This window comes from Panthera onca, chromosome A1 (assembly GCF_046562875.1).
Source record: "Panthera onca isolate mPanOnc1 chromosome A1, mPanOnc1 haplotype 2, whole genome shotgun sequence".
In the NCBI taxonomy this organism is placed as follows: Eukaryota; Metazoa; Chordata; class Mammalia; order Carnivora; family Felidae; genus Panthera; species Panthera onca.
Genome location: NC_138339.1, coordinates 29,540,451 through 29,560,132, shown reverse-complemented (window position 1 = coordinate 29,560,132; position 19,682 = coordinate 29,540,451). Strand labels below are relative to the sequence as shown.

The following is a 19,682-nucleotide window of genomic DNA, read 5'->3' as shown; positions in this document are numbered from 1 at the left end:
AAACAAAAGTCTTGGCATTATTGTAGCATTTAATTTAAAATTTCAGATATGTTATTTTTCACTTTCTTCCCTCATGTATTAAAGACTTACTAGGTGCTAATTAGCTTTATGATAAGCACCTCTTACGTACATTAGTGAATAAAAAAAGGTCTCTACCTTTAAGGGTTTTAAGTTGTATGTAGTTTATATTAATTTTTTTCCAGACCACAGAATTAAAGAAATTGTTTCAATGCATATCAGAATATTTTTCTATTAAATCAGTTAGTGTTTCGCTTGCCTAAATTTAAGTATCCAAGTTAAGATCGTGTGTAGAATCTCTTAATCTAATCTTAGAGTTTTCTTGATTTGTCTTGTTTCTTGGTTTTGTTTTTTTTCCTTAATTATTTTGATCATCACCATTCATTTATTTTGCTTTTACATTTTTAAATCTTTATGTCCAAAATCAGTTGGCTTTATATTTCATTGTTACATCCTTGGTTTGTCAATAGTTTGTAGATAGCCCAGTAAACCCTTAATCTGACCTAATATTGTCCCCTTGCTTTAAGTATTGAGTTGCATTAATTTTATTTATTCATTTTATATTCTTGGATATTCTCATATGTATTCCTGGTCAATAAATTGTATAAGATTTAATAAAATATTTTAAATGGATTTTAACTATTAAATATTAATATCAGCAGGAATTGGTACAATTGAGAAATTATGAATTGTTATTTTTTGGAAAACATCTTCAAGATAAGTACAATTTGCCATAAAATGATAGAAATGAAAAATTTTAGAAAATCATTTTTTAAAAGAAAAGTAAAGAACATGTAGTGTGTATGTGTTTTGTAGACTATTTCACACTATCAAAATTATTTCATATTTAGGATAAATAAGTTACTTTTAGGGTGATTTAGATCTTAAGAAACTTTAGTGAAGAGTTTGTAATAGATGTTTATTTGAGGGTGAGTTAAAAAATATCAAACAATAGTCTGTAAATATGTTCCTATTTCAAGTTTTCAAAGTAAATACCTCAATCAAATTTGTAAGAGTATCTATGAAGGTTATTTAACATATTTTATCCATTTTGTTAAGATAATAGAAATTAATGGTCTTTCCCAGTGACTTTCTTCATCTTGGCCTCTCAAGAACAAGTTTTGTCCTGTCATTCGTTAATCCTTCTTACCTAAGGATTTTCTTTAAATTCATAGATTTTATTATTCATGCCATCCACTTATAATCCTATGACTTTCCTATATTTATATTGTTGTGTATCTATACTTCATACTCCAAATAAAAGTAACTAATTTTACTACATTGCAGTTTTGTAATGTGCATTGCATAGGGTAAGGCCCTTAAAAAATGCATGTCTGAAATATGATTTCATTATTTAGGGTCATCACATCTTCAAGAAGGCCTAATCTTTTTTTTTTTTTTTTAAATTTTTTTTTCAACGTTTTTTATTTATTTTTGGGACAGAGAGAGACAGAGCATGAACGGGGGAGGGGCAGAGAGAGAGGGAGACACAGAATCGGAAACAGGCTCCAGGCTCCGAGCCATCAGCCCAGAGCCTGACGTGGGGCTCGAACTCACGGACCGTGAGATCGTGACCTGGCTGAAGTCGGACGCTTAACCGACTGCGCCACCCAGGCGCCCCAAGAAGGCCTAATCTTAATGGAACCAATACATATGCTGAATGTGAGCCAGATAATTAAACTACACATGCATTTTAATCCTAAACCAACCTGGAATAACAGATTAAAAATTACTTTAGGAAGGGAGAGTACAAAATCCATTAAAAACTCAGTATCTAAAATAAGTATGAAGGGATGCTTACGATGCTCTTTTAAAAGCATCTCCATTAGACCAGTGTTTTAAAACTGGGTCACGTACCATTATAGGTCATGAAATTTAGTGGGTTGTGACTAGCATTTTTTATTTAAAAGAGAGAAAAGAACAGAATCTAAGAGTACCATCACACATGGTAAAGTCTGTATTTTTAAATAAGCATTCATTCCATTTTTGTGTGTGCATGTGCTGAGTTGCCATGTAAAATATATTTCTTATTGTGGGTTATAGGCCAAAAAAAGTACATTTTTAAAAAAAAACCTGCAGTTCAGGTTTTCCTTTACTTCGCCTCCTTAGAAAATGAAAAAGAATGCTAGACAGTTCTGATTGCCTATGTAGTGAGGAATTTTAGAGGAGGTGCTAGGGTATCTTACAAGAGGTTTCAGAAAGGTGATCTTAAGGTAAAGGGTAGGTAATATACCATGTAGAAATGTTAGGGGTGCCCAGGTGGCTCAGTTAAGCATCCGACTCTTGGTATCGGCTCAGGTCACGATCTCATGGTTTGTGAGGTTGAGCCCTACATCAGGCTCTGTGCTGACAGTGAGGAGCCTGCTTGGGATTCTCTCTCTCTTCCTCTCTCTGCCCCTACCCCACTGGCACTGTCTCTATCTCTCTCAAAATAAATAAATAAACTTAAAAAAAGAAATGTTAAATATGGTTGACGTTGTAAGAAGGAATCAATTTCCTAGTAGATTGGTGTGTTTAGATCTATAACTATTTTCTTCCTTATTGGTTGTAGTACATTTTCGAATCTCAAATGCCCAATACAGCAAAATAAAATAAGGCAAAAGGTATTTCTATTTCTTCCTACCTTCTCTTCGATCTTAAAACAAGTGTTTCTTAAGTAGCCATAGGAATGCAAAGAAAGCTGACCTTTGAAGACAGAGCAATTATAAGAACAAGTTATTCTCTGAAAATGGTAGAAACTCCTCTTCCCTCCAAAAAATAACCAAACTGAAGGCTTTTCTCTCTAGCCCAAGTACATATATATATATTTTTTAACGTTTATTTATTTTTGAGAGACACAGAGGGACAGAGAACGAGCAGGGGAGGGGCAGAGAGAGAGAGGGAGACACAGAATCTGAAGCAGGTTCCAGGCTCCGGAGCTGTCAGCACAGAGCCCGACGCGGGGCTCGAACCCACGAACCGCGAGATCATGACCTGAGCTGAAGTCACCTGCTTAACCGACTGAGCCACCCAGGCGCTCCTATATATACATACATACATATACATATATATATGTATGTATGTATGTATGTATATGTATGTATGTATATATACACATATATATATACATACATACATACATACATATATATATGTGTGTGTGTATATATATATATATTTAATTTTATTTTAGAGACAGAGAGCACAAGCCAGGGAGACGGGCAGAGGGAGAGAAAATCTTAAGCAGGCTGCATGCTCACTTTGCAGCCTAAAGCAGGGCTGATCCCATGACCCTGGGATCATGACCTAAGCCAAAATCAAGAGTTGGCTGCTCAACTGACTAAGCCACCCAGGCACCTCCAAGTAAATAATTTATCAAATAGTTAACCTTAATTTGCCATCCAATTCACTATATATTTAAATAAATGTACTTAGGGGCACCTGGGTGGCTTAGTTAAGTGTCTGACTTTGGCTTAGGTCATGATTTCCTAGTTCCTGGGTTTGAGCCCCATATCGGGCTCTGTGCTGACATCTCAGAGCCTAGAGCCTGCTTCCAATTCTGTCTCGCTCTTGTTCTCTCGCTCTCACTCTGTCCCTCCCCCGCTTGTGCTCTGTCTCTCTCTCTCAAATAAACATTTAAAAAAATTTAAATAAATGTACTTAAAATTCGGTACAGAATTCAAAGGGAAATTTTTTAAGAGAATTATGTATAGATTTGAAAGGAGGCAATATGCTGTATAAATAAGATGAAAAGTAACTGTCAGAAAATAAGGATTATGTTACACTGATATTTCTTAATAGGATTTAGACATTTTGATACAATTTACATCACTGTTTCACTGGATTTCAGTATAAATTTCAGTATTCACAAATCTAAGAGCATTAATAAAAGTTTTTTTTCCAAATATATGATGCCAGCTCCCTTCAATTATAGATACTTAAGACCTAGTCTGGTTAAAACCTTAACACAAAATTTAGAAAAATAACATAAGAATCTCTAATTTGATTACTGAACCACAGCTTGTATCTCACCAAATATCACCAAATGCAATACATATCCTGTTGAACTAAGAAAGCAATTATATTACTAACCAGCAGAGGGAGCCGTCAGTCCTGAAAGGTAGGATTACAAAGACAGACCACATGACTTCCTGTTTGTTTGTTTGACTGTTTGGCAGCTGTTCTCTTTTTTAGTTTAGTCTAGGCAAAGCCAAGTAAAAGGATAGAAAGGCTACGAGATATGGATAGGGTGACAATTTTAACTGTCAAAATTACCTTGCATGAAGCCAACTGAAAGAAAACACTTCTGCTTCAATTAAGGACAACCCAGGGAGGAATGTGTGGCATAAAAGAGAATTCTTTAAAAACCAGGTATTGAAAGTTGAATAAGTAAAATACTTATTCAACAGTAAGATACTGATTTTCTTTCTAACACAGGTGATGAAACTAATGTGGATCAGAACAAAGCAATTAAGCAGAGGAAATTCAAGTAGAAATATGAAAGTGGAAATGTCTCCGTATTATAACCTAAGATGGAAAACCATAGAAAACATTACCTTAGGGCCACAATGAATTACAAGCCAGATGTAACAGTGAACCATTTCTTAATAAATCCATTTTTATCTAAAGCTGAAATTAGGCTCTAACTAGACACATTTTAAAATTGTAAAGTTGGTGCTGATAAGCAGATTGACCTTATATTAGATTTGCTTTGAAAATCGAAGAAGCAAGGAATAAATTTTTTAAAAAAAATGATTACAGCAAAATAATATAATGAGATAGTTTTTCACTTTAGAAAATAGAATTGTTTCCACTACCCTTTATAAAAACAACAAAAAGTGGTATCTGTTTTGTGACAGAAGTTTGGAGGAATATAGTTGCTAAATGGTTACTTGTACTGTCAGCTTATTTAGTATTTTCTAAGAACCTCAAAATGCCTGATACAGTGATTATTTGAAATAAAATTGTAAAAGCTGGGTGTTAGCTAACTGGATCAAAGTAAAAAACTTAAAAACCCAATTTTAGTCAAATAATTAAATAATGCTAGGTTAGCCGTTTACTAATTGCAAGGTTTGTGGAAACATACTGTCCGAAGCACAGAAGAACAATGGATTCAGGCAAATTTTGAATTTTTTTTTTTAACATTTATTCATTTTTGAGAGAGAGACAGAGCATGACGGGGTGAGGGGCAGAGAGAGAGGGAGACCCAGAATCAGAAGCAGACTCCAGGCTCTGAGCTGCCAGCCCAGAGCCTGACGCGGGGCTGGAACTCATGGACTGGAGTTCCATGGCTCCATGGAGTTCCATGGCTGGATCATGCCCTGAGCCGAAGTCGGATGCTCAACCGACTGAGCCACCCAGGCACCCCCAGGCAAATTTTAGTTATAGGTACATTTACTTATGTGTGTATTCATTCCAAACGTGTACTTCTTGAATACTAACTCCAGAAAACATGGAGCATATATTCAATTATGAACTAGACAAAATTTTGTTGAAAGATTTAATCTCATTAAAATATATAAGCAGAAATTTAATATGTAACCCATTGAATCCAAGGAAATGGTACTTAGAAGCAAATCATTTACTATTGAGCACTAGAAGGTAGGTTGTACACCTTATAGGTCAGTTCTTTTATAATGCTACATTACAATATACTGACATACGTATTGGCATCTGGTATCAAATCAGTTAATCGTGGCAATGATATCCAAGAAATAAAATTCATCTGATGGCAGCCTTAGAAACATTTTGATGCCAAAAAAAGCAATTCAATCGGTATTACTTCTAAGTATGTGCTGCTTTTATACACAAGTTGTGATAAATATAGGCTATTAGAATTATATAAACAGCCTGACCTTTCTAATTATATTTTAAATTTTGTTAATGTTCCCACCCATGAAAAAATACTATAAGGATCTTTTTAAAATTACATTAATAGGTGGCAGTAGCTTTGCCATGAACCATTTCTTTATTGATGAGAATAATGGGCTAATTCATCAAGTTCCAATAAAAACTATTAACTTTGTCACCAAAGTCAACATTATAAAAGTAAAATATGTAGTATAAGTTTTTCCTTTTTATATAGCTTTTATTCAATAGTCTAAGTCTCTGATTATAATAATAAAACCAAACAAAGCAAGGAAAGAAAATAGTTCATTCCTTGTCCTACTCCAGAGTAGAGAATGATGACAGATTAGTAAAAGCAAGAAAGCAACTTCCAGTGAACAAAATCAGGTTTAGTAAAGGATTTTGCTCTCCCTAAAAAATTAAATACAAAATTTTAGTCAGAGATTTATACCCATATGTGAATACTGTTTTCAATACTGCTCTTTATTTACACTTTTGAAATGTTTTATTTTCCCTTTGAAAAAACAGCACCAGAGTCCAAGTTGCTTTGATAGTCCTGTTTCTAATTTATTAACCTTCTTTCTGTCTTACACTGTTGAATTTTGTATCTTCTAAAGCACCTCTCTGGTACCACTTTCTCAGTGTTGGCTTTCTAATTCTACCATCAACATACAGTACCTTTCTCAAATATATTCAGATGGTTCTTCATGATCATGTCCATGAAAACTATGTAACTTCCGCCTGATTGAAGGGGAAATAACTTTCATTATGAATTTAGAAGAGCTATAGTAATACTTGATAATACTTCATATATACAAAAGTATTTTTAATTTGAAAACGTTATTCACATCTTACAGGCTTCCTGTAAAAATGTTGGAATATCTATTCTAGGAGCCTAGAATTGATAAAGATTTCACGTATAATCTTGTACTTACATGAAATTTTGTGAGCTTTAATTGTACCTACAACACTGCTGTGAAAACAGCAGAGTTGTGAAATCTGGCTCTTTAAGAAATGCTCACCAGAAAACTGATTTGAAACTATTCTATGATGTAATTATTATGTTCAATATAATAAAAGTATGACCTCTGAATAAATGAGTCTCTAATTCTCTCTATTTTTTTAAAGTTTATTTACTTTTGAGAGAGAGCAAGCACAAGTTGGGGAGCGGCAGAGGGAAAGGGAAAGAAAGAATCCCAAGCAGGCTCCGTGCTGTCAGTGCAGAGCCTGACACAGCGCTCAATCCCACGAACCATGAGATCATGACCTGAGCCAAAACCAAGAGTTGAACACTTAACCAACTGAGCTACCCAGGTGCCCCTCTCTATATTTTTAGAATATTGTATTCTAAGAGTATCAGAAGATAATGTGCTTCTTTTCTTTAGATTTAGTTTTAATTAAAATGAAATAGACTACCAGGAGGCATGTCTATTAGTCTTGGATTGTCAGGTGTTAATAAGTTCTGGGCAAGTCCAGAGCAGTGAGTGGATGGGTGGATACTTGTAGAGCTGCTGGGGCAATCAGGGCAAGCAAGCAAGGTCACATAGTCCTGTAAAGGGTCCGTAGTTCTCCCTTCTGTTCACTCTCCCTGACTCTCAATTCTGCTCAGGAGCCCAGGTTCCATCACAGGATACTATCAGTCTCACCATATAAATAAAGATTTTTACTTTTTTTTTTTTAACTGAAGTATAGTTGATATACAATGTCTTAAATTTTGAATTTATTTATCCAAAATTGGGGGATAAGTTGTTCTTCACTTATGAATGCACAACATTTTTATTATTATAAACTATAGATCATTCAACAAGCATGTGCCCAGCACCTATGTACTGTAAACAGTGAATACAAATGAGTAACCTGTCTCTTAGAACTAGCCCAGAGGAGGACTAAATCAAGTACATTTAAAAGAGTGAGATAAATGACCAGGAGTTGTATCAAAAATGCTATGAAAATAAGAAATAAATAAATAAAAAGTGCTTTGAAAGTACAAAAGATACCTGAAGTCTTGAGAAAAGCTTCACAGGATAGGTGAACTTTGAACATTAGTGAAGGACAAACAATCTTTCCAGGCAGGGAAAGACAGGAAGGATGGAAATCAACCATTCTAAAGAAAAAAAGGAAAACAGAAAAGGACAGATGCATGAAAGTTCCTTATATTTTATAATCTGAAAATTGGTTTGGTTAGAATGCAGATTTTGAAAGGAGGATGGGATCTGCTACTCTAGCATAAATTGGGTTTTGCCTCACACTTAACAGGTAAACAAAGAATCTTACATCCAAGATAATATAAAATTTGCATTTTAGAATAACTCTGCAAATTCACATTAAAAAGAAGTACCTACTACATTAGGAAAAAAACCCAAAGGTAATACTTAGTGAAAGTGTGGTGAACCCAGAAGTTTCATGCGATTTAAAAATATGTATCCATATTTTTATTCATACTGCGTATTCATACACTGACACAATACTTTCTCATCTGGACTCTTGATATAGCTATATTTTGTAATTTCAATTGAAACAGAAAGAAGCTTAGGTAACTGAATGAAGGAAGGCTGGAATGTGAATGAGGCTGGAGAAATATGAGTCAAAAAGAAAGCTAATGTAGTTGTTTAAGTGAGCTAATGTAGTTAGTTGTTTAAGTGGAAAGGAGGAGGTAAATTTAAAAGATAAAGTAGAATCTAGGACTTGTTGAATCAATGAAGATGTAAGGTAAGAGAAAGTGGGGAGGGGAGGGCTCAAATATTACCGATAATTCAGGTTTAGTTCTCTAGATGGACTCTGGTGTTATTAAATGAAATAGACCTACAGGAGAAAGTGTAGGCTGAGAGCAGAGAAAAGTACAAATAAGTCAGTTTGGGGTCAGTTAAATTTGACTTGCCTATTAGACTCCCTGTTAGAAATATCTGGTAGGCAGTTGAAAACATGTATAATACTTAGGAGACAGAGCTAGAGATAAAGATATGAGAGTCATCTTCATATAGATGATAGTTGAAGCCACAGAGTGGAAACCAGGGAGAGTTATAAAATGAGAAAGAGCCAAACAATTATAAGGAGCACTAAGAAAAAAGCAAGCTACCAGGGGCGCCTGGGTGGCGCAGTCGGTTAAGCGTCCGACTTCAGCCAGGTCACGATCTTGCGGTCCGTGAGTTCGAGCCCCGCGTCAGGCTCTGGGCTGATGGCTCAGAGCCTGGAGCCTGTTTCCGATTCTGTGTCTCCCTCTCTCTCTGCCCCTCCCCCGTTCATGCTCTGTCTCTCTCTGTCCCAAAAATAAAAAAATAAATAAAAAAAAAAAAAAAAAAAAGAAAAAAGCAAGCTACCAAAGTTTGCTATGGTTTAATAATCTAGTACTTTCCCCCTAAAATATCTGAAAAGAACCCTTTTTATTTACAAGACATTTAGTTAAATATTATAACAAAAGCTTGGCTCTAAAATCAATAACCTATAAAATGTTACTTTATCTAATTCTGGAAGTTATTCAATTACTGTCTCTCTTACTTTAAAAAAAAATTTTTTTTTTTAATGTGTGTTCATTTTTGAGAAAGAGAGAAAGACACAGCATGAGCAGGGGACGCGCAGAGAGACAGAGGGAGACACAATGCAAAGCAGGCTCCAAGCTCTGAGCTGTCAGCATAGAGCTGGACACGGGGCTCGAACTCAAGGCTGTGAGATGACGACCTGAGCCAAAATCGTACACTTAACTGACTGAGCCACCCAGGCACCCCTGTCTCTTACTTTTTACTTGAAAATGGGAGAGTAGTAGAACAGGTGGATTTCCTAAAAGAATAATAGAAAAGGTTAATGACATTTTATTTTTAAGCAGCAAATTCTTAACATTACATAATACTTACAACCCAGATCTAGAATGTTTAGTTATAGCTTTCAAACTTTCCAAGGAGTTTCTGTCCATATTAGTCCCAAGGTGCCACTCCAATCCAATCCACACTCCTACCTGACTGTTCTTGCTGCTTCATTTAAATCATTCCTTTTTAACCCCCATTTATCTTACCACTCACCCTCTCATAATATCTATCCAGTCACCATCGGTTTGTAATGTTCCCACACATTTTTTTTAATTGTTATTTATTTTTGAGACAGAGAGAGACAGAGTGTGAGCAGGGAAGGGGCAGAGAGAGAGAGATTGAGGCACAAGTTCCAGGCTCTGGGCTGCCAGCAGAGAGCCCAACGCAGGGCTTGAACTCAGTGACTACGAGATCATAACCTGAGCCAAAGTCGGATGCTTAACCGACTGAGCTACCCAGGAGCGCCCCCCCTCCCACATTTTGATTCCTTTAAAAGTCAAGGGTAGGGGCACCTGGGTGGCTCAGTCAGTTAAGCGTCTGACTTTGGTTCAGACTTCGGCTCAGGTCATGATCTCACAGCGGCTCGTGAGTTCGAGGCCCGCGTTGGGCTCTTGTTGACAGCTCGGAGCCTGGAGCCTGATTCAGATTCTGTGTCTCCCTCTCTCTCTCTGCCCCTCCCCCACTTGTGTGTGTGCTCTCTTTCTCTCTTTATCTCTCTCTCTCTCTCAAAAATAAATAAGCATTAAAAAAATTTTTTTTAAGTCAAGGATAGTATCACAGTTTTCATTATTCCTGTCACCTACTAGTAAGACAGAAACTAACATAGCATGGAACAAAAACTATGCAAAACATAACATATTCCAGAGATATCCATGTTTTTAATAGTGAACCATAACTGTCAGAAATCTATGTCTATGGGCCACATACATTTTAAATCATAACAACAATGGAATTCTAGTCATTAAACTGTTCAAAAGTATTTGGTTTCATAGTGTCCAAATAGCTTAATCAGTTTTCATAAAAAGGTGCACAATTATGGGCCAATTACTAGTCTTCAATCAATTTTGAAAAATCGATGAAGATATTATTATACAACAGACCAACCTCTGCTCAAGAATGAAGGGCTGTTGGGGGCACCTGGGTGGCTCAGTCAGTTAATCTGATTCTTGATTTCACCTCAGGTTATGATCTCACAGTTTGTGAGTTCAAACCCCACATAGGGCTCCACGCTGACAGTGGGAAACCTGCTTAGGATTCTTTCTCTTTCCCTCTCTCTCTGCCCCTTCCCCACTTGAGCATGCTCTCTCTCTCTCTCTTACTTTCTCTCTCTCTCTCCCTTTCAAAATAAATAAAACTTAAAAAAAAAAGAATGAAGATCTGTGAAATCTGGTACTGGTACTGTGACATCTGGATGGCCACATACAAAAGAATGAAGCTGAACCCTAACTCTTCATACCATATGCAAAAATTAATTCCAAATGGATCAATAACCTAAATATAAGAGCAAAAACTATTAAATTCTTAGAAAAAAACATGGGAAACGATACACAGATATGACACCAAAAGCTCAAGCAACCAAAAATAAAAAAGAAATAAACTGGATTTCAAAATTAAAAACTCTTGTGCTGCAAAGGACACAAGAAAGAAAATGAAGAAAACCCCACAGAATGGGAAGAAAATTTGTAAATCATATATGTGATCCTTATCTAGGGATCTATATCTAGAATATATAAAGAAATCAAATAGTAAATCAATTAGTAAATCAAATAGTAAATCAATAGTAAAATAACAAATAGCCCAATTTAAAAATGAACAAAAGATCTAAGTACATATTTCTCCAGAGAAGAAATACAAATGGCCATTTACATACATATAAGCATGTATAAAGATGTTCAACATCATTAGTCACCAGAAACATGCAAATCAAAATCACAATACTCATACCCACTAGTTTGACTAGAACAAAAAAATCAGATAACAAGTATTGGTAAAGATGTAAAAATATTAGAACGCTCATACACTGCTGATAGGAATATAAAAGAGTATAGCCACTTTAGGAAACAGTCTGGCAGCTCCTGAAATAATTAAATCATCTAGTTACCATATGACCCACCAATTCTACTCCTAGGTATACACCCAAGAAAAATGAAAATGTGGGGCGCCTGGGTGGCTTGGTCGGTTGGGTGTCCGACTTCGGCTCAGGTCATGATCTCACGGTCCGTGAGTTCAAGCCCCGCGTCGGGCTCTGTGCTGACAGCTCAGAGCCTGGAGCCTGTTTCAGATTCTGTGTCTCCTTCTCTCTCTGCCCCTCCCCTGTTCATGCTCTGTCTCTCTCTGTCTCAAAAATAAATAAACATCAAAAAAAAAAATTAAAAAAAAAAAAAAAAAAAAAGAAAAATGAAAATGTATGTCCACGCGGAAATTTGTAAACAAATGGTTACAATGGCATTATTCAGAATCACCAAAAAGTGCAAACAACCTAAATGTCCACCAACTGACAAATGTGTAAACAAAATGTATATTCCTACAATGGTACATTATCTGGCCATAAAAAGGAATGAAGTACCGACACATGCTGCAACATGAATGGATCCTGAAATCATTATGCTAAGCCAATCACAAAAGACCTCATATGATATGATTCTATTCATATGAAGTCCAGAATGGGGAAATCTACAGAGATATAAAGTAAATTAGCAGTTGTTTAAAGCTGGGAGTATGGGTGGTGAGTGCATGGGAGGGGTGATAGCTAAAGGTACCGGGTTTCTTTCTGTGGTAATGAAAAATCTTCTAAGACCGACTCTAGTAATGTTTGAGTGTATCTGTAAATACACTAAAAACCACTTGATTGTATACTTTAAATGAGTGAATTGTATGGTATATGAATTCTATCTCAGTAAAGCTGTTAAATGAAAAACAAAACAAGGACTCTATGTAAGCAGGGCACATCTCATATTTCACTCCAAGTTTACATTACTGAAAGTGGCCCTCAGATTCAATTTCCATGGTTTTAGGAAGAGAATATAACATACATTAACAGAGTTGGAAAACTCATATGTGGCAAGAATTTGGCCACAGAGCCAGAAATTCTGGCATAGTAATGAGTGATGTATAGATTCATCTTCAATATCCTAGGAATACTATAGGTTCTTGGTAGGTATAGTTTGCCTTCAGCTCAATCAGTTCCTCTTAATTAGAGCCATTTTGACAAGGCAGATGCTTAAAACATTCAAACACATCATTCTAAAGTCAGCTGCAAAAACTTAAAGCATAATTCATGCTTATGAAAATTTGTGAATTTCTTTAGAAATCCTGACTTTATTTCTACCAAATAGCTTGGCAATTCTTCAAATTCTGTGATTCCATTTAGCACAAGGCAGTTCTGATATGGGACATGAATGCACACTCCATGTAATAACCACCCACTCCCCATGTTCTCACTTGAATATTAATAATTATAGCTCCTTCACCAACTCATCAGTTCTTTTACTTTTTCTATGCAGTCGCAAGTTCAGTTTAGTCATGTACCTTGCTTGCGATACCAAACAGGAATTATAACCATGTTAGCTCAGGTTTGGGCTCTGTTACTGGCTGAACATTTATGCCCTCCCCTAAAATTCATGTATTGAAGCACTACTTCCCAATATTATGCTGTCAGGAGATAGAGCCTTTGAAAGGTAATTAGGTTTAGATGAAGTTATGAAGGTACAGCCCACATGATAGGATTAGTCCCCTTACAGAAGAGGAAGAGACACCAAAGACTCCTCTGCCATGTGAGGATACAGCAAGAAGGCAGCCATTGCAAGGCAGGAAGAGAGCCCTTACCAAGAACCAAATTGCTGGTACCATGCCTTGGACTTTCCAGCCTCCAGAACTGTGACAAATAAAGATTTGTTGTTTAACCCACCCAGTCTGTGGTATTTTGTTACAACAGCCCAAGATGGCTAAGACAGGTTCAGATAAAGTTGGGTCCCTTTTATTATCAAAATTTTTAGATCTGAAAGAGCATCAGTATAACTCTCTTCAAGTTTCTATAATCTAGCCACTTTACTGCATTAAAATAAACTCATTGCATTTAGAACAGCACAATGACAACAGTAACAACAAAACACTTAGAATAATCTTAACAAGAAATATGTGACATCTATATAAAAAATGTATGAAAGTTTTGTACTGAGAGCTATAAAAAATTTGGAAGAAGAGAATTGTCCTTAATTTATAGGTTTTTTTTAGAACTTGAAAAAATGATTCTAAAATTCATACGGAATAATAGACAGAAACAAAGACATTTTATAAAAGAAGAGTTATTGGAGCATCTGGCTGGCTCAGTCAGTAGAGCATGTGACTCTTGACCTTGGGGTTGTGAGTTTGAGCCCCACCCAAAGCCTCTACTTTGGGCACAGAGCTTACTTCAAAAAAAAAAAGAGTTATTTGTAAAGAAAACTTGTCTCTCTAAATATTAAAACATATTATAAAACTAAAGTAATTGCAACACAATTGTCATAGAATTTACAGATATTTGGAAGAAATTCCAGTATGTCATAACCCAAAGGGGAGGGATAGAATATTTAACAAATGATGCTGGCAAATGGATTCTTGTAAATCCGGTTTTGTTCAAACCAGAAACCTAGAAATCTTAACACCTCTCTCCTTCATGTCCCCAGTACCCTGTTAATTCAATCACCAAATCCTGTTCATTTTGTCTTCAAATTATCTATCGAATCTGTCCACTTGTCTGTCTCCAGTGACAACTTAGCCGTAAGTTATCACTGGTAGCCAGAATTAGCTGCCATCATTTCTCACCTATTACTACAACAGCTTACTTACTGGCTTCTGGCACACACAAAGTCTCCCTCCAGTTTTTTCTCCTGCAGCCACAGTGATCTTTTGAAAACATAAATTTGATCATGTAAACCTCCTGCTTAAAACCCTTAAATGGTTCTCATTACTCTTAAGATAAAGATAAAAATTCTTAACATGGCGCAAGGCTCTGCATAGTGTGTCCTTGCCCACCTCTCTAATCTCATCTCACACTAATCTCTACCTTGCAGTTCATGCTCCTGACACTGGCTCTCTTCCCAGTGCTTAGGACAATACTATGCTTCCTGCTACCAAGGACTCCACAATTCCTTTCCTTCAGGGCTTGTACATCACTTTGCATTTATACATTCTTTGGGGTGATTATTTGATTTATGTCTGTCTTTACCATCTAAACTGTAAGTTCCACTACAGTTGGGACCATGTCTGGTTTATTAGCACCTAACAGAATACATGCTTGATAAATATTCACTGAATGCATAACTGAATAAATGAATGAAAAATAAACTAGATTCCCATATTATATTCACTAAAATAAATTACAGATGAAATTAAAAATTTTAAATGTTAAAACAGAATAATTAATTTTGAAAAATTATAGATTACTTGGTTAAGTTAACAGAACTCAGGATGTGAACAAATTTTTTTAAACAAATACTGAAACAACACTGCTTAAAATATCAAAGAAAAATTTAAATGTCTTCCCGTTGAATGTTTGTTTTAAAAAAATATATTTTTTAATTTATAGTTTTTTAATATATAAATTAATATATAAGCATATATATTAAATGTCTTTAAAGAACATTATAGAATAAGCACATAATAGACTGTAAAAATCATAGTGTGTATATATACACACACATATATATATACAATTCCAATTCTATAATTTAAAAATTGCTTAGAAAGAAGTATACCAAAAAGTTATCTCTGAAAGGTGACCTTAAAAGTAATTGATCTTCTTTTCCATACCTTCTTTTCTTTAACCCAAACTTTTCATTACTGACCAAGAACAACTAAACAAAGATACATACTTTTAATGTTATTAAAGAATTACTCTAAAATACTGAAATATTGCTGAGTACAGACAGATCATTTTATTAAACTTTCATGAAATGGAGAGTTTCCATGCTTTATTTTTTATTTCAAACTCAAAAGTGATTGAAAATGACCCAGTTCATTTTTATTAGACTAATAGGATTCTGAGGCTAAAATATAACCAAAAAATTCTTAAAACAGAAACTGAAGAAAATTTCAATTAATAACCAAAAATCTTAATTCAATAGTAATTTGAAGAATCCATCATAACAATTATGTTCATAACAGGACTGCAAAGATGTGAACCTATTAATACAACATTAATATATCATATCAATCAGTTAAATCAGAAAATACGTATGATCATCTCAATAGATGCCCAAAATGTATTCAATATCCATCCCATGTAAGCTCTCTTGGAAAGCAAATCAGTGGGGATGGGAAATCATTCAACAACTAGTACTGTGAAAATTGGACATTTCCAAAAATTTATTTAGTGTCTCATTCATAATTCTACCTATTTTAAACAGGTAGAATTAAAAATCAAGCAGTATAAATTGTGAAGAGAATGAGAGATTTACACCAAATTTGTGATTAAGGATTTCAAAGCTTAAAAAAGTAGAAAAACTTTTTAAAAGAAAGAATATGGAAAAGTTAAGTTATAATATTTACAACTATAGGCCCCAAATCCAACATTTCTTGGACTAATGATCAAATATAATCTAAATTTTAAGTAGAAAATTTGTCCTAGTGGTATAAGTTAAGCAGACTTTTATAATAAGTGACAAGTCAGAGACTTCCTTCAGTGGTTCCTTTGTAATTTGTGCAGGACTTAACATATATATATTAATATGTTAATATATTCTTAATATATTAAGAATATATTCTACTCTTTTTAAAAATGTACCTTTTCCTCCAACTACTCTTATAGTTGCATTAGCAACACAGTGCTTGGCTAGCACTCTATAAATATTTGTTGAATGAATGACCCACAAATGATCATATTTTAATTAAAAATTAAATGTTTCTGGATTTTTTCCCCCTTCTCCTACACTGTCAGGGCAAGGAATATCCTATAGCTTGGAATAAACCCCATGTCCCCAGTCCTTGGGAGAAACCCCATGGACTGTAAATTGGGATAAGACTTACCAAATTACACATTTTGGCAAGTCGCTAACTTTTTTTGTGAACAGGTTGATAATATGAAGTTGTCTGTACCAAATCTATTTTAATATTAAGTTAATTACACTGAGTCACTATACCACTATTACCCAAATTATTTCACAGAACATTAGTTTTGCAAAATGATCCAGAGATAAAGAATTCTTTGGCCATATTTCCCTCTTGAAAATTCTGGATATCAACATATTGAATGTTCTGAAAAGTTCCTTAATAAAGAAATCTATTAAGTTTTGTTAAATCCAATGTTTTCAATCATGAAACCCTTTTATCATAAACCTCTATTACTGTCTTTAATATTAAAGTACTTTTCTGTGGAAAACCACATTACCTAATTCCAAACTGAAATAATTATGCAGACATTTTGGAAATGGAGTAAATAGACATTGTTTAAAGTTTGTTTCCTAACTAAACCAAATAGGCCCACCTGGTTAAAGCAGAACCAGTCTCTTAACCACATATTCTTAGAGCTTATGGGTTTTTGTTATATAATGTTTATTATATAAGTCAACACATGTTAACATTTAGCTTTATCTTTTCAATAATTTTAACAACTTAAACCTTATCTTTTAAAAGTAACTTATGCAAACATAAAGTAATTTATTCAGGTAAAATAAGATTAAAAAAAATTTTTTAAGTGGCAGTTATGTATATGAAAGAAGAAAAGCAATATTGTAAGAATGGGTCAATTTTTAGCCTACTTTCATAAAACAGAAGCAAATATTACATCCTTAAATGTTATATTTTTATATCTAACCTTTATTGTTAATTTGAAATTTCATTTCTACGTGAAATAGAGACTTTCATCAAGCACACACCTTAAACATTTAGATTTAAGTAATTAATTGATAAGACTTGGGATTACCATTTCCTAGTAACTCACTTAACTCTCTAAACTTTTGTTCCCTCATCTATAAACAAGACATTATAATTGTGGCCAATGAATATGGCTAAGGGTAAGAATTAAAGGAGATAACACTTGCAAAATTTTAGCACTATGCCTGGCATATAATCAATTTTAAATAAATGTTTGTGATTATTGGAGTCTCTCAAGTTTTGTTTCTATTAGGCAAATTACCCAAAATAACCCAGTTTTTGTATTTTTAAAATACTATCTAGCTCATAGAACTGATGTAAATATTTTGCAATGAAAAAAAAATATTTTAAAAAATTCCCTGGGTGCCACTTGAGAATTTAAAAATGCTTCCCCCCTCTGTAATTTCTCTCGTCTACCAAAAAATAAAGATTACCAGTTAACTTTTCACAGATTTTTCTGATACTTTCCATGTTACTACAATTATAAACCAAGAAACAACCTTGGCCTTACTAAGAAATGAATATGCTATGACTAAGGTACTATAAGATTGTATCAATTTCACTGATATATAAACTATTTGCAAATTATTAGCCCAAGTCATGGAGAATTTATGGCAAGGCAAAAATAAGCTGTGTAAGTCCTAATATGCAAATCATCATCACATAAAATAAAGACCCAGGCTATAATACAGCTACTTACACCCAAATTATCACAGAAATTGTATATGTACTACCACATTATTAGTTATTGCTTATTATATGCTCTAGGAAAAAAGTTACTAATATTCTTAAGGCTTTAATTGGTTTAAAAAAAAGATTTAAAAAAACCCTTCACATATCTTCAATTCTGTTTTGGTTAAAAGCAAAAGAAAAACTGATACAATCACAACATACTATTGTGGGACAGCAACCTAAATCCCATGTCTACATTTTTATTTTGGCTTTACCAGGAACTAGTAATGTGACCACTTTAAATGAATCTTTGTGGTTAAACGTTTCAACTTAAAACAGGGGAGATAACCTAAGTAACTGCTGAGGTCTTTTCACTTAGAGGCAGGATGCTGCTGTGGCTAAAGCATGGATTTAGTTGTCAGATCTGGACTCCTGACACTACAGTAATCTCTCCAAGTTTGTATCTTTGAGAAAATTACTTCCCACAACGAAAGTTCATTGGCTTTTTTTCCGCAGTGAAAAGTAAAGTCCCAGATAGGTGCTGAATAAAAGTATCACTCTGTCACATCTACATTTCCCCTTGTTCCTTGTAGAAACCTGGACTTTTCCTTTGGACTGAATTCAGCGAGTTACCAAAAATCTGGGCACGTAGATATTTTTCTATTTGTTTCAAGCATTAAAAGTCACAAAAATCAAATTGCATGTAATGTAATCACACATTTAATGAGTAACCTTCACTGAAAAGAATACATTGGCACGAAACCGGGGCTGTGCTGGTAAATCCAAGACCTACAGTTTTCCTCCAACTGTACGCTCCAGCTCCTCGGGAGTCTAAAATATTTCGGGTGTTGAGTTTAACTGCTGATTCTATTTATAGTATTTGAGCACATCCCACGTGCCCTCCCAGCCCTGACCATCTACACACCTGAAGGACGAGGTCCAGAGCAAGCCTTTCTATTTATTAGCTGTTGATAGTCCTGGGCAATTCAGGAACAGTGTCAGATGAGTGAGTGCTTGTATTCCTGAAAGGAGACGCAGTAACTCGGTCTGGCCGTCATCACAGAATTATCTAATTAGTAATAAGGAGGAAAAACTGCGACGCCACTTACCGGAGCGGGAAGCCTCGGATTAAACCATTCCTCCTAGCGAGGTGCCATTTGGGAAAGAAAGAGGACACCAATTTCAAATTCTCACCTCAGATTCACAAGTCTGTTTATTTTAACTTATTCTATTGATTTCACCGGTGATAGTGAAGTTCTCCTATTCAATATGGGACTGAATAAGTTGTATTTGTAAGAAAATCCCACCCCACCCCCGCAGCCCCCCCCCCCCACACCTTTCTGGGAAAATGGGAGTGTCCACTGGCCATCCATGTGGTCCGGGCTCAGCTCAGCCTGTGGCCCAGCGTGTGCCTCGCTGGCTGGACGTGGTTCTGTGTTTGGCTGGATGGGTGGCTGTGTATATTGGGGAGGAGAGCAAGGGGCTGTAAATTATAGCCTAGAGAAGACAATTCTC

The 19,682-nt window shown here is 35.0% G+C and overlaps 1 long non-coding RNA gene across 1 annotated transcript; it reads right to left on the bottom strand.

Annotated features, from left to right (window-relative positions):
* Positions 1-7,857: 7,857 nt before the first annotated feature.
* Positions 7,858-19,353, bottom strand: LOC144615971 (uncharacterized). The gene is made up of 3 exons (XR_013554821.1): positions 19,093-19,353; positions 9,577-9,618; positions 7,858-7,948 (listed from the first exon to the last, which is right to left on the bottom strand). It is a non-coding gene; the product is annotated as an uncharacterized LOC144615971 (long non-coding RNA).
* Between the last annotated feature and the right edge of the window lie 329 nt (positions 19,354-19,682).